General features: G+C 42.9%; 1 protein-coding gene across 1 annotated transcript in view; it reads left to right on the top strand.

Moving 5' to 3' along the window:
* Positions 1 to 5,112: 5,112 nt before the first annotated feature.
* Positions 5,113 to 11,895, top strand: part of CRACR2A (calcium release activated channel regulator 2A) — a 51,770-nt gene continuing 44,987 nt past the window's right edge. The window contains exon 1 of the mRNA XM_059466108.1: positions 5,113 to 5,184. The gene's annotated coding sequence lies outside the window, so the exon portion shown is untranslated. The remainder of the gene's footprint in view (positions 5,185 to 11,895) is intronic.

The raw sequence follows: 11,895 nt of genomic DNA, 5'->3' as shown, positions 1-11,895 counted from the left end.
GGATGATGAACTGCCAGCTGACCCTGAACTTGAACAAGAGTAGCTGTTCAAGCTGGATGCACATAAATCTGTGGAGCCTGACAGGATTGATCCCAGGATACTGATGGGGCCAGACAAAGCTATCACAGGACCTCGCTGCATTATTTTTCTTCAGTGGTCTTGGGTCAACTGGAAGCTGGCAATGTTTCAAGAAGGGTAAGAAGGTAAGGATAGACCTGCCAGTCTTACTTCTCAGTGCCTGGTGAAATTACAGAGAAGGTTTTTTTGAGAGACAATCCAGTCATTGATTATATGAACACAAGTTCACAAGGGGAAAGTCTGGCTAACCAATTTAATTTCCTTTCATTATAAGGTCATGCACCTTAATTGACCAAGGGAAGCCAGTAAATGTAGAGTTTTGGAATTTTACCAAGCTTTTGATACTACTCTTCATCAATTGCCCAGCACAAAAGTAGACAAATCCAAAATATATTGGGTAAATGGGGTTACATCAGGCTGACAGCCAGTCACCATCGGCATTCCCAACCGCTCAGTTTTACAGCCAGTGCTCTTCCATGTTTTCATAAATGATCTGGACACAGAAATCAAACATACAATAAGTCTGTCAATGATACTAAATTAGGAAGAGCTGTGGACTTCTTTGGGGGTAAAGAGGTCCTGCAGAGAGATATGGAGAGCTGAGCCATCACCAGCTATATGAAATTTAACTAGACCAAGTGCTAGATTCTCCTTGTGGGACACAGTAATCCTGGTTATTCATACAAATTGGAGGATTAGAGACTGGAGAGCAGCACTGTGGACAGGGACCTGGGGGACTCTGGCAAGTGGAACATGACCCAGCAGTGCCCTGGCAGCCAGCAGGGCCAAGCGTGTCCTGGGGTGCATCAGGCATGGCATGGCCAGCTGGGCAAGGGAGAGATTGTCCTGCTCTCCTCTGGGGCAGCCTCACCTGGAGTGCTGGGGGCTGTTTTGAGTGTCACAATGAATAAAGGATATAAAGCTACTGGAGTGTGTCCAGAGGAGGGTGACAAAAGTGGTGGCAGGTCTCAAAGGCAAGACTTAGGAGGAAGTGGCTGAGGTTGCCTTGGTCTGTTTAGCTTAGAGAAGTGAAGGCTGGGGAGTGACCTCATCACAGTCCACAGCTTCCTGAAGGCAAGCAGTGGAGGGGAGGGGCTGATCTCACCCCGGTGACCAGCAACAGGACACAAGGAAATGCAGTGAAGCTGCACCAGGTAGGTTCAGATTAAACATCAGGCAAAGGTTCTTCACTGAGAAGGTGGTCGACCACTGGAACAGGCTCCCCAAGGAAACTGGTGATGGTACTAATCCTGTCAGAGTTCAAGGAGCACCTGGATGATGCTCTTAGTTGTATATTTATCTTTAGTTAGTGCTGTGGGGAGCAGGGATTTGGAGTTACTGATCATTATGTGTCCCTTCCAACTTGAGGTAGTCTGGGATTCTAAGTCTGTGGAACCTGATGGGATGCATCCCTGAGGGAGAGAGCTGGCCAGTGTGATGGCAAGTTCCCTTGGAGGGGAGGAGTGTGTCTGGCAGGATTGAGGAAGATGATCTTTCCCTTCTACTGAGCACTCAACCACATCTGGGGTGTTGGAGGCAGTCCTGCATTTCCCAGTATGAGACATGGATGTACTGGAGTGAATTCAGAAAACTGTTCCTAAAATGATTAAAGGATTGAAATATTTGAGAAGATACTGAGAGACTGTTTAGCCTGAAGGAAAGAAGGCTTGGAAGGGAGTTTTACCAATGTATATAAATACTTGGTTGGAGGATATAAAGAAGACAAAGCCTGTCTCTTCTGCAAAATGGAAGGACAAGAGGCAGTGGACACAAATTAAAATACAGGAAATCCACCTAAATATAAAAAACCCAATATTTTTACTGTGTGCAATGCCAAGCATTAGAAGAGATTGCCTATGGATATTGTGGAGTTTCCATCTTTGGAAATATTAAAATTCCAGTTGGACAAGGCCCTGGACAACCGGCCTCCGCTGTAAGCAACAGGTTGGTTGGAGTGGATGACAGCCAGATTAATTCTGTAATTAAATCTTGATTTTTAGAAAAGTCTTGCTTTTTTTTTTTTTGGTGCAGTCCAATCAAACTCATACTGCACTGCAGGTGATGTGAGCATGAAATCCAACGTGTGTCCCCTTTACTGTGTCAAGCAAGATTACTCTAGAGCTGATCAAGCTGGAATACCTCCAGTTTTCTACCTGTCACTTAATGCAACTTCCTTTTTGCTGTATGTTTCTGGCAAAGTTTACTGTAAATCTGCAAATTTCTTGCAGCATGTTTATGACTCCAGTTCTGTAACTTTTCCTCTGATCCTTGAGCATAAAGAAGGAAAACACAATTTTGAATGTTAGTATGAAATTCCCTCAGGGTGGTGCAATTTCATAGGCAATTAAAAGCTGCATTAGAGTGGAAAGACAAAATAGGCCTGCTACTGATAGCCTAAATGCAGAAGAAAATGACCCCTTGCATCCCAGCAGTATGATGGCTTTGCAGACTGAAATAAACACACATCACCCTGAATAAACTGTGAAATACAGCCTGTTTTATTTAAAGGGTGGTTGTTTTATTTTTATATTGCACTTGGCATTTCCTGATTTAAGAGCTGCAAGCTGTCTTCTGCCTACCACATGTTTCTGTTTGTAGTTCTGGCATTTGTATAACCCAGTGGTAGAAACTGTCATCCAGTTTCTAACTCACTGTACATTAAACATAGCAGTCAGAAGGATCCTAGCTCCAGACAATATGTTTTGCACACCAGAATTTTTCAAAATCTCCTGCTTTTAGTCCTTGAAGAAAATCAAGTGAGTTTATGTCTAGATTTCATAGAGGACAATTTTAGACCCATATAAAAGGGTTTCATTCTTTAAAGTATTCCATTTAGCACCGTAATTTGTGTTGAAGTGCAATCTGTGTTGAGATGTAGATTCATGCCTGTGCACATTTATTCTTGGGCTATTTTTTCTCTTTGCAGTTAGCGTCACAGTCTCTGACATCACAGTATATGAGTTTACTGCTTTTCAATCCTCTTATTTCAGGAGAGAGATATGGTAATGAATTTGATTCTGGCCGTTCATGAAGAACAAATTGTGGCTGCTCAAGACCATAAGGGTCTTTGTCTCTACCAGCTAGGGAATGGAATGCATATGAAGGTATATGATCAGAAATTGCTGAAAGAAATCACAGCAGTACATGACTGCAACACAATCCACAACTTTTTGCTATGAAAGAGAATAAAACCAGAGAGCAATAGACCATTTCTAGCTGGTTCTCTAGCTATACTCAGAAGTATTCACAGATATATATAAAAACAGCATTAGCTGTCCAGACAAGACCTAGAAAATTTCATTGACCAGCTCCTCTACTATTGCTTAGTAGGCCCCACAATTTTCTTAAAGAAACTGAAAAGTCTAAACTGCCTCATACTGAACGGTAAGGAAGAAAATGGAATGACTGGTTGCAACAAGATACCTAAGCAGTGTTCAATTTTAAGATATATTCCTTGAAGTCTTAATCCACAAAAGTTACCACTAAGTTTGCAAATGCTATTTCAGTGAGCTTTCCTACCCCTGCACATCACAAATTCTCTGCTGTTCTGAAACTTTCTATATGCTGTCTTCAGTTTCTTCAAAAGTTTTTGAATTATATCTTGTACTTTGCAGCTGATAGTGTGCCTTCATTTCTCTGAAAGAGTGTCTTGTAAGATTGTCCACACCTTTAAAAAAAGGCAATTCTATCTTTTACCCACTGTTTTACTCACTTAGCAAAAGGTTAAATAGAAGAGTTAGGCTGAGTCAAATCAGCATGTGCAGAGTATTATGGTATTTAGCAGGCTGATGATTTCATGATAAGTACCTGTGTGCCTGTTTTCACCCACAGTACATACAAGGCAGCTGCTGTGGTAAGCAAATTTCAAATATTTACCTTTTTCACAGAGCATGGATGTGAGCAGTAACTGTCAAGTAGCACTTTACTGCATGGTAAATCCACAGCCAAGCTTGCCTTACTCGAGCCTACAGTCAATCATTGTAATGAGTGAAGTAATACTTCCCTCTGCAGAACCCATCCTAGTTAAAAACACATAATCAACTCAATGTTCAATAACTGTATTAAATGATTACTTGTAGTGCTTTGTAAGTAGTTTTATCAGGTTTATGTATGTGTCTGTATTTGGCAGACTACCTGCTGGTCTTCCTCACGTTTCCCCTTGTAGCTACAAGATTTGCAGAGCTCTGGGATTGTAGCTTACTTTAGGGAGATAAGCCTGAAGGGTTTCAGGCTGTTCAGGAAAGATGGATTGGGAAGGCAAGTAGAAGGGCTTTAACAGTGTGAAAAGGAGTGCCTCGGGGGCGTGAAGCTTTACCTTGGGCCGGTAGTTGAACCCGAGGACAGTGTGGATAGGGACATCAGAACAGACCAATGCAGTTGATGTCACGGATGTGTCTGCAACCAAACCATCCGATCAAGACAAGGGAGGTGAAGCCTTCTTTGGACACGGTGCCCTAGAAGCTCTTCTGCACTTGAGAGGCCTTAAAGTGATGGGAATTAAGTCGAAGTTTTTTCTCTTCTTTTGGGACCACTTGGAATTGGGTGCTTTTCAAAATTTACTTTGGGCTAAGTGAAATCTTTGAATCAAATGTGAACCAATTCTGTCTCCCGCTGCCACCTTCTGCAAATAGAACTTGAAGAGTTTGAGATGACAAGGTGGGAAGATCCTAGCAGGTCCATTTGGACTGGTCACTGCCTTAGGACCTTGCAGTGGATGAGCGTTCCGGTGCCCTCCTGCCCTGACCCGCTTAGGCTTCCCGTACCGTTACCCTGGAAAACCATCACGCACGCAGTCCTGGCTGCAAGAGAGACCAGGGCAGGCTCACCCCCTCGCCTTCCCCCGGCTCTCTGATCTCGCCGAGGGCGAGTCGCTCCCGCCCGAGGTGAGGTGAGATCGGGCGGGGCAACCGGGCTCCGGCTGCAGGTAGGGAGGGAGGGAGAGCGGCCAGGCCGGCCGGCCCGCCCCTGGGGCACAGCCCGCCTCGCCCGATTATGTCACCCGTGCTCAAAACAAAGTTAGGAAAGTGGTTTCAGCCTTTCCGCGGTCTCGCTTCCAGCCCGGGGAGCGCGGGCCGGGCCAGCCCGCGGGGCCGGCGCCTGCGGCAGGTGAGTGGGGGCGGCATGGCGGCCCTGAGCAGCCGGGGCAGGCACGGCCGGTCCGAGCCCGGCCGGACCGCTCTCCCGGCGGGGAGGCACCCGCGGCCGCCGCTTCGCCGTGCCCTGCCCTGCAGAGAGAGCCCCGGTGTCCCAGCGAGCCCCGCTGTGTCGCAAGCCGCGCTTCCTGCGCTATCCGCGGGCACAGGGCCCGGCGGGGCCGGCACCTGGCACCGAACGCGCTCCGGCCCCGAGGGGAGCGGCGGCCCGGCTGGGTGGCGGGGCGGGGGGCTGCCCTCGGCGCTGCTTCCGCTCGGTGCCAGGCAGGAGGGCGGCAGGAAGGGGCTGGAAGCGGCCGGCAGCAGGCTGGTGCAGCCCCCGCAGCGCTTGCTCGGCGCGAACGCCCGCACGGGGATGGAGCCGAGTCCGCCGGGGGCCGGGGCTGCCTCTGCCATGGCTCCTGCCACACCCGGAATGCTGCCCTACGGGGTGCCCGAAAGGGCCGGCGGCAGGCAGGGGTTGTGCTGGCACTCCCGCCGTGCCTCGTGTGTAGCTTCGTGCCGATGCCGTCAGAGAGAAATCCCTGGATGGCCTGGCCCCTGAGGAGCTGCCCCGCTGGTTCTCGCTTCCCTGCAGATACAGAAGATGATTGAGTTTGTGGCTGAGGGCTGCCCTCAGGCCCACCAAGTGCTTGGTGAAGAAGAAGGCACTGCTGTTCATGGTGGTTGTAGAAATGATTCCTGTGTCCCCCTGCAATAGTTTGCTGTCTCTCTTACTCTGCTGTAGTACTTCGGTGATCTCTGATTTAATTTTCTATCTTTCTTGACACTGAAGGTTTATGACGACTGTAAATGACAGTTATGAAAGAAAAGTGCTGCTAGCAGGATAATAGATTTCGTAATATACACCAGTAGAACAGATTATTACTGCATGTAGTGAAATGTGGGTAGTGTCACAATTGGGAGAATGGTAAAATCCCTCTAGAACACGTTGGCTAATTTAATGTGGTCTTCTCTTTTCTTAGTTGCAATTTTGTGGTTTTCAACAGTAGTTTTCAGCTTAGTTTCACTTTTCTTTTTAAAATAAGTAAATTGTTCTGAAGCATGGGTAGAAATGTATTGGTTTTCTGTGGGTTGTTCTAAGAACTCTGGTCCCCATATTTGAGCTTCAGAAATTGCACAGATCAAAAGGGAACCATTACACCCAAAGTGAAAATTAAATGTTGGTCTTCTCTAAGCTAGATTCTCATCTTTCATGAAATTGAGAAAAGAAATCAAAAGACAGAGTCTGAATTACAAAAAGGAAGATACATTTCTGTGAATGGATTAAGGAGCAAATGAGATTCAGGGCAGTAATACTTTACAGTCTCCTGGTCTGCCTGCTCTTAGAGACTTAAGTTCACTGCTGCTGTAATGAATGAGATATGTTTGGTTCCTTGTGAGCTATTTCTGCCCCCACCACCACCCTTTCCTCTTATCTGGTGGCAGACTAGAAGATAACAGTAAAACAAGTAGCAGAAATAAATGCACTAAAGAGCACCACTCTACAAGTTTGTTTGTGGTTTCTTCAGACCACAGGATGAATGTGCTGCTTCTAACAGGTCTCTTTTTTCTCCCTTTTCTGTTCATTGACAAATGATATCCTATCATCATTTTTTAGATGGGTAAATGGTGGGTAAATGGAGGAGTAAAGAGTATAGTGGTCTTCCCTGATTCCCTCTCCACTCTTTGCTAATTTGCAGTCTTAATATATATGAACATATTGTCCCAACATGCAAGCTGAGAGTAACACATCTGTAGAGTTTTATTTCTCATGTTGAAAAATACAGATTTAGTCAGTTCAAGTTAAACCTGATGTAAAAACATAATTCATTCCCCTGTTCATTACCTAATCCTTGCAGAAGCACCAGGATGTCTGTGTCTGATTGAAACTGAGTTTAAAGATTTTTGGACCCATCTCATTCCTTAGTCTCACAGAGGGTGTGTCAAGGAAAGTGAAGGGTCTTGCTGTGGAGCTTCCATTAACTGAAGAGCAGCAGAAATGAAGTTAGGGATCCTGCACAATTGTAAAGATAACTTTCTGAGTAATTGGGTCACAGAGAAAGGGGAGGTTGTATCTCTGTTCAAAACCAGTAGTGAATTAAAATCCAATTAAGAATCTGTAATGATGCATTTTTAATTGTTTGCATAGCAAGACTTTTTTGTAGAGCTGAACAGGATGAAGTACACCAAGCCTCCTAATCAAACATAGATAAGTGGATTTGTTTATGTGTTTCCAAGGCCTTGGAAGGAAGCTGTGTGGAGCAGATAGCATGAAGGTTATCTTGTTCTGCATATAGGAAAATATGAGTCTTTTAGTATCATATTTTACCATTACTTTTTGCAGTGGAAAACCAGTGGACTAGCAATCTAAATATTCTTGTCCTTACTGACATGCTCTTGCCCCATAAAACCTGTCCCACTGACTCAAGTGAAGGTATTTTCCAAGAGCAAGTTTGTAGTTTTAGAAATTCTGAAAGTTTTGAAGACAATAATTTGTGCCAACCCAGCTTCAAACTGAGTGCCAGATAACTAAGGAAACACTTGGAATATATGTCTCTGTCTTCTAGTGGAATCTGCATTGACTTGGGTCCTCTAAGGTCTGTGGCACAGTAGGCTGAAATTTTATACTAATGTTTTTTCCATGAAAAATTATTCTTATTTGAAGATAATATTTAATTTGCATCTCAAAATCCTTTGACTTGAGTTAAAGATGTAACATTCCTTGAAAAACTAGAGAGTGTATTTTAGACTTCAAGCCAAATTGTTGTTGGCTTTCAGGCAGATAAAAGGTTTTGATTTTTTTTCAGATGTTACATTTTTAGCACGGGCTTTTGGAGGAGGCAGAATATTTCAAGGGTTTTTTTGTGAAAATGGTGTACTTTAAAGATGTTCTTGTCAATCTGATTTCACCAGCCAAAAGTAACTTGATTTAGCAGTGAGTCATTAGGAAAACCTGAAAGATAAGACAATTAAAAGGGATATCTACTATTTAACTTAAACTTTTTCCAGATCTTTACTTCAGGGGAAAGGGGTTTCCAGTGCAAATAATTTGTCTGCAAATGGAACAGCCCATGTGAACTGGCAATATCTCCTGGCAGAACGTCATGTTTCACCACTTACTAATATAATGCTGTTATCAATACAGTTAATCACATTTAATTTCAGTACTTGGAACAATGCAGCACAATAAATTGTGCTTAGAGGCTTTTTACCACATAAATGATTCTGTGATTCTTTGCAGTCAGATGGACTCAGCCCAGTTTTGACTTAACTACGTTTGGGATGTGTTGCATGTGTTGTAAGATGCTCCTTCTTAACAATAGTTTTTACATCTATGAATTAACAAATGATGTTTTAGAAATAAGTCAAAATAATGGTAGAGTAGTTCTACATAGTTCTGGAATAGTTCTCATACAAGTTCTGGAAGTGCTAATGTCTGTCCAGTTTGCAAGGAGACAAAATAAACCTCATGTTGCAGCCACAGATGTTAGCCATAGTTTTAGCCCAAAACAGGTAGCTGGCCAGGCTGTATTTGTATGCAGTAATGATTTATTGGTAATTTAGAGAGATAAAGACAGACTTGGTGAGGAAAACACCCACTCAGATACTCATGCACACTGGTACCACCATCCTGCTCAGGTATTGCATAGGCCAGCAGTTTCTGAAGACACAAGGTTCATGCAACCAGCAGGCAGGTGAGGAGCAAGAGGTGGGGAATTCTTCTCTGAACCAGTTTTCTGGAATAAGGTGGAAAGAGCAAAAGGAGGGAGAGGAGACAGGGGGTCCTTAAGCCTGCACAGACTAGAGGCAGGGTGCTCTCACTCATGATCTTGTGATTATTCTGCAACAGTGATTTCCATGATGATGGCTGCCCCTAAATTCAGGGTCCCTCCATAAGAAGTTTGCACTTTCAGGCAGCTCTTAGCTTTTGACTTCTTAAATGCATTAAAAAGGAAGCATCCAAAGCAATGAAGCAAGAGGAAAAGATGTATTTCTGCTAAAATCTTTACCTTGAGTAGCTTTACTTCTCAAGGATCCTAGCAGCACTTTACAGGTCCATTTTAACTTAATCCTACCTTTTTAGTATGGACCCCTAAGAACTGCTAAGATTTATGCAATAAATATCCTGTTAGTTGTTTTTCTTTAGTGTTTTTATATTGAAAAGCAGGATGGTGAATAAATGAATATGCCTGCTTACCCTGGGCATCTGAATTTTAATACATGGATAGTTTTATTTGCTGCTTCCATAGAAGCCAGCAAGAATCCAGGCAGATCTTTTGTCTTCCTCTGGGGAAGCTGGCTTTTGGGAGAAGATTTTCTTACAAGCCCAGTGAAAACTAGTTGCTTGGATGCAAATGTTAAAAATAAAAGTTTAATGAAGATATGTTCACCAGTCAGAGTTGGAATTCTGCATCATAGTGCACAGAATTGACATAGTTTGTGTATTTGTGGATTCATCTAGGGACAAATGCCAAGTGGGGAGCAATTTGTCTCTGTCCAAAGTCTTTGGCTGTCTGTTTTGGAATCCTTAATGCTTAATCACTTCAAGCATATTTTCTGGTTTTCTCCTGTTTCACAGTTAATATTGTTGAGACACTGCTTCAGATATTTAATCTGGATTTTTATCCTTCTTCTTTAGATTTAAGGTGGGGTTTTGTTTGTTTGTTTCATTTGTTTTTCTTAACCAGTAATCTTCTGAAAAGGAGAAATTCCATTTATATGACTTTGGTGTATGTACAACACACAATGTCTTCTCCCAGGTCTTTTTCCTCGTTGACTTCTGCTGAGCTCCCTTACCTTGAAATAAATTGTAAGTAAGTTTTAAAGCCTTGTTGTGGTATAAGTGAAGCTTTAAGCTTGCAGATAGCAAAGTAGGTGATCCTAATGGATCCTTTAATCTTTAAAAGGTAATCAGGTCTGGCTGGAGAGTTTCTGTTAAGACTGAATCTAAACAGTCTGTCAAGACTGATTGTAAACAGAATTTGGTTCTCCCACACACTACTTACACTAAAGGAATTTCTACATAACTTAGTTTTTCCTTTTACAGGCCAGTGGATGTAGGATTCTTCTTTTGTCTCTGCCTTTGCTACTTCCCTGAAATTATTTTCATGACCCGTTCCTTTCAGACTATCTTCCTGTGGTCCCTCACAGGAACTCCAGCCTGCCCCAGATCCTTCCCTCCAGTTAAACTCCTCACACCCACTCCATGGTGTAAAATGTCCTGAGATGAAGAGTCATGAGAGATTATGTACATCATGAGAGAAGTGAATTCAGGCTGTGTGGAAGAGCCTTGATGATACATTTCATTACAAGATTTTCTGACTTGCATGTTTTTACTTGAAAAGCCAAAACTGGAAGGATCAATGTCCCCTTTTTTTTTCATCCAGTTGTTTCTAGGTGTCCAAATGCTTAGGCCAAGCTTTATGATACTTTCATGAGAGCTTAAAGGTTAATTGTCGCAGTCATAATTGAGAAAAACCAGGTATTTTCTTGAGCACACAACTTTTTATCTCTGCTAGTTAAGTGTGGGACCTAAATTTTTACGTTGGATGGTCATAAAATCTTTTTTTAAATGGCTAGAGGTAACACTGAAGTCCACTGATCTGGTCATCTTTCTCAGGAATGATCTCCTCTGCCATTGTTTGCAGATTTGTGTTTGGTCTGCTCTTCCGTGATGGCAGAACTGCACTGCCTTTGCAACCAGGGGTTCAGTGCTCCACCTTCTTTATCCTTGGGTGGGTTTTCGTGTCTGACATGTTTGCTTCTTGTGGATTTGTATTATGTGCATAGGGAGCATTTTTCTTCAATCCTTTACCTAGGAGACTTCTATGTACTTGAGCTTGGTTATTGTGCTCTCTTTGGTCTTAGCAATCCCATTCCTCTGTCATTCTCTGTAGGTCCTGCTTTTTTTTGATTCTTCCTAGATAGGCCACTTGGGCTTAATTAAGTTAAATAAACTGTAACTTTCCAGTTGGAATTGAAAGGATTCTACAACAGATTTCACTGTCTAACTGGATGAATACTTGTTTAAAAGCAGGGCAGAGCAGTTGGGAACAGAATGACTTCTTGTGGTGATGCATTTTAGCTTTAGGAGCTTTTCAGCACAGTGCTGGATAACTAACTCTGATAGCTAACTCTGACACTAAGTTATTTCTGAAGAGGTCCCTGTTCATGTGTCAGGCATGCTGCACTGCAGCTGGGGGTTATTTTAACATTTGGTTGTAGGAAATTAATATTTCTTGTAGAAAAAGTATGCAATCTATTTTTTATTTTGTAGTGTTTGCAAGACGTGTGTTCTCTCTCATAACAGTGTTTTGGATAAATCCAAGGTGACCTTGGTATTAAATAAGCTTACGATATTTTTCAGCTGATGATATTTTGAAGTGTGCTGCAGAAAATTTGTACCTGTAGACACATGCTAAGAAAAATATTTCACTGAAACCTAAAACCAGAAGAGATATGAGGCAAAACAGCTCTCTATGTTTTTAACTATCACAGTTCGGGAGAATGGGGTTGTCACACGTCATGACTTGTGAAATCTGTGGCTCAACATTGTTCTGCACTTCTAGAGTTTGGTGATTTGCAGTAGACCTGACTGGAAATGATGGAAATACCTTGTGGAATATTAACAGTGACCTCCCTTTTTTAGAGCCGTCCAAAATTTCCCTCATGATTAATGGAC

The sequence above is a fragment of the Ammospiza nelsoni genome, chromosome 2 (genome assembly GCF_027579445.1).
Source record: "Ammospiza nelsoni isolate bAmmNel1 chromosome 2, bAmmNel1.pri, whole genome shotgun sequence".
Classification (NCBI taxonomy): domain Eukaryota; kingdom Metazoa; phylum Chordata; class Aves; order Passeriformes; family Passerellidae; genus Ammospiza; species Ammospiza nelsoni.
This window is presented reverse-complemented; position numbering and strand designations above follow the sequence as displayed.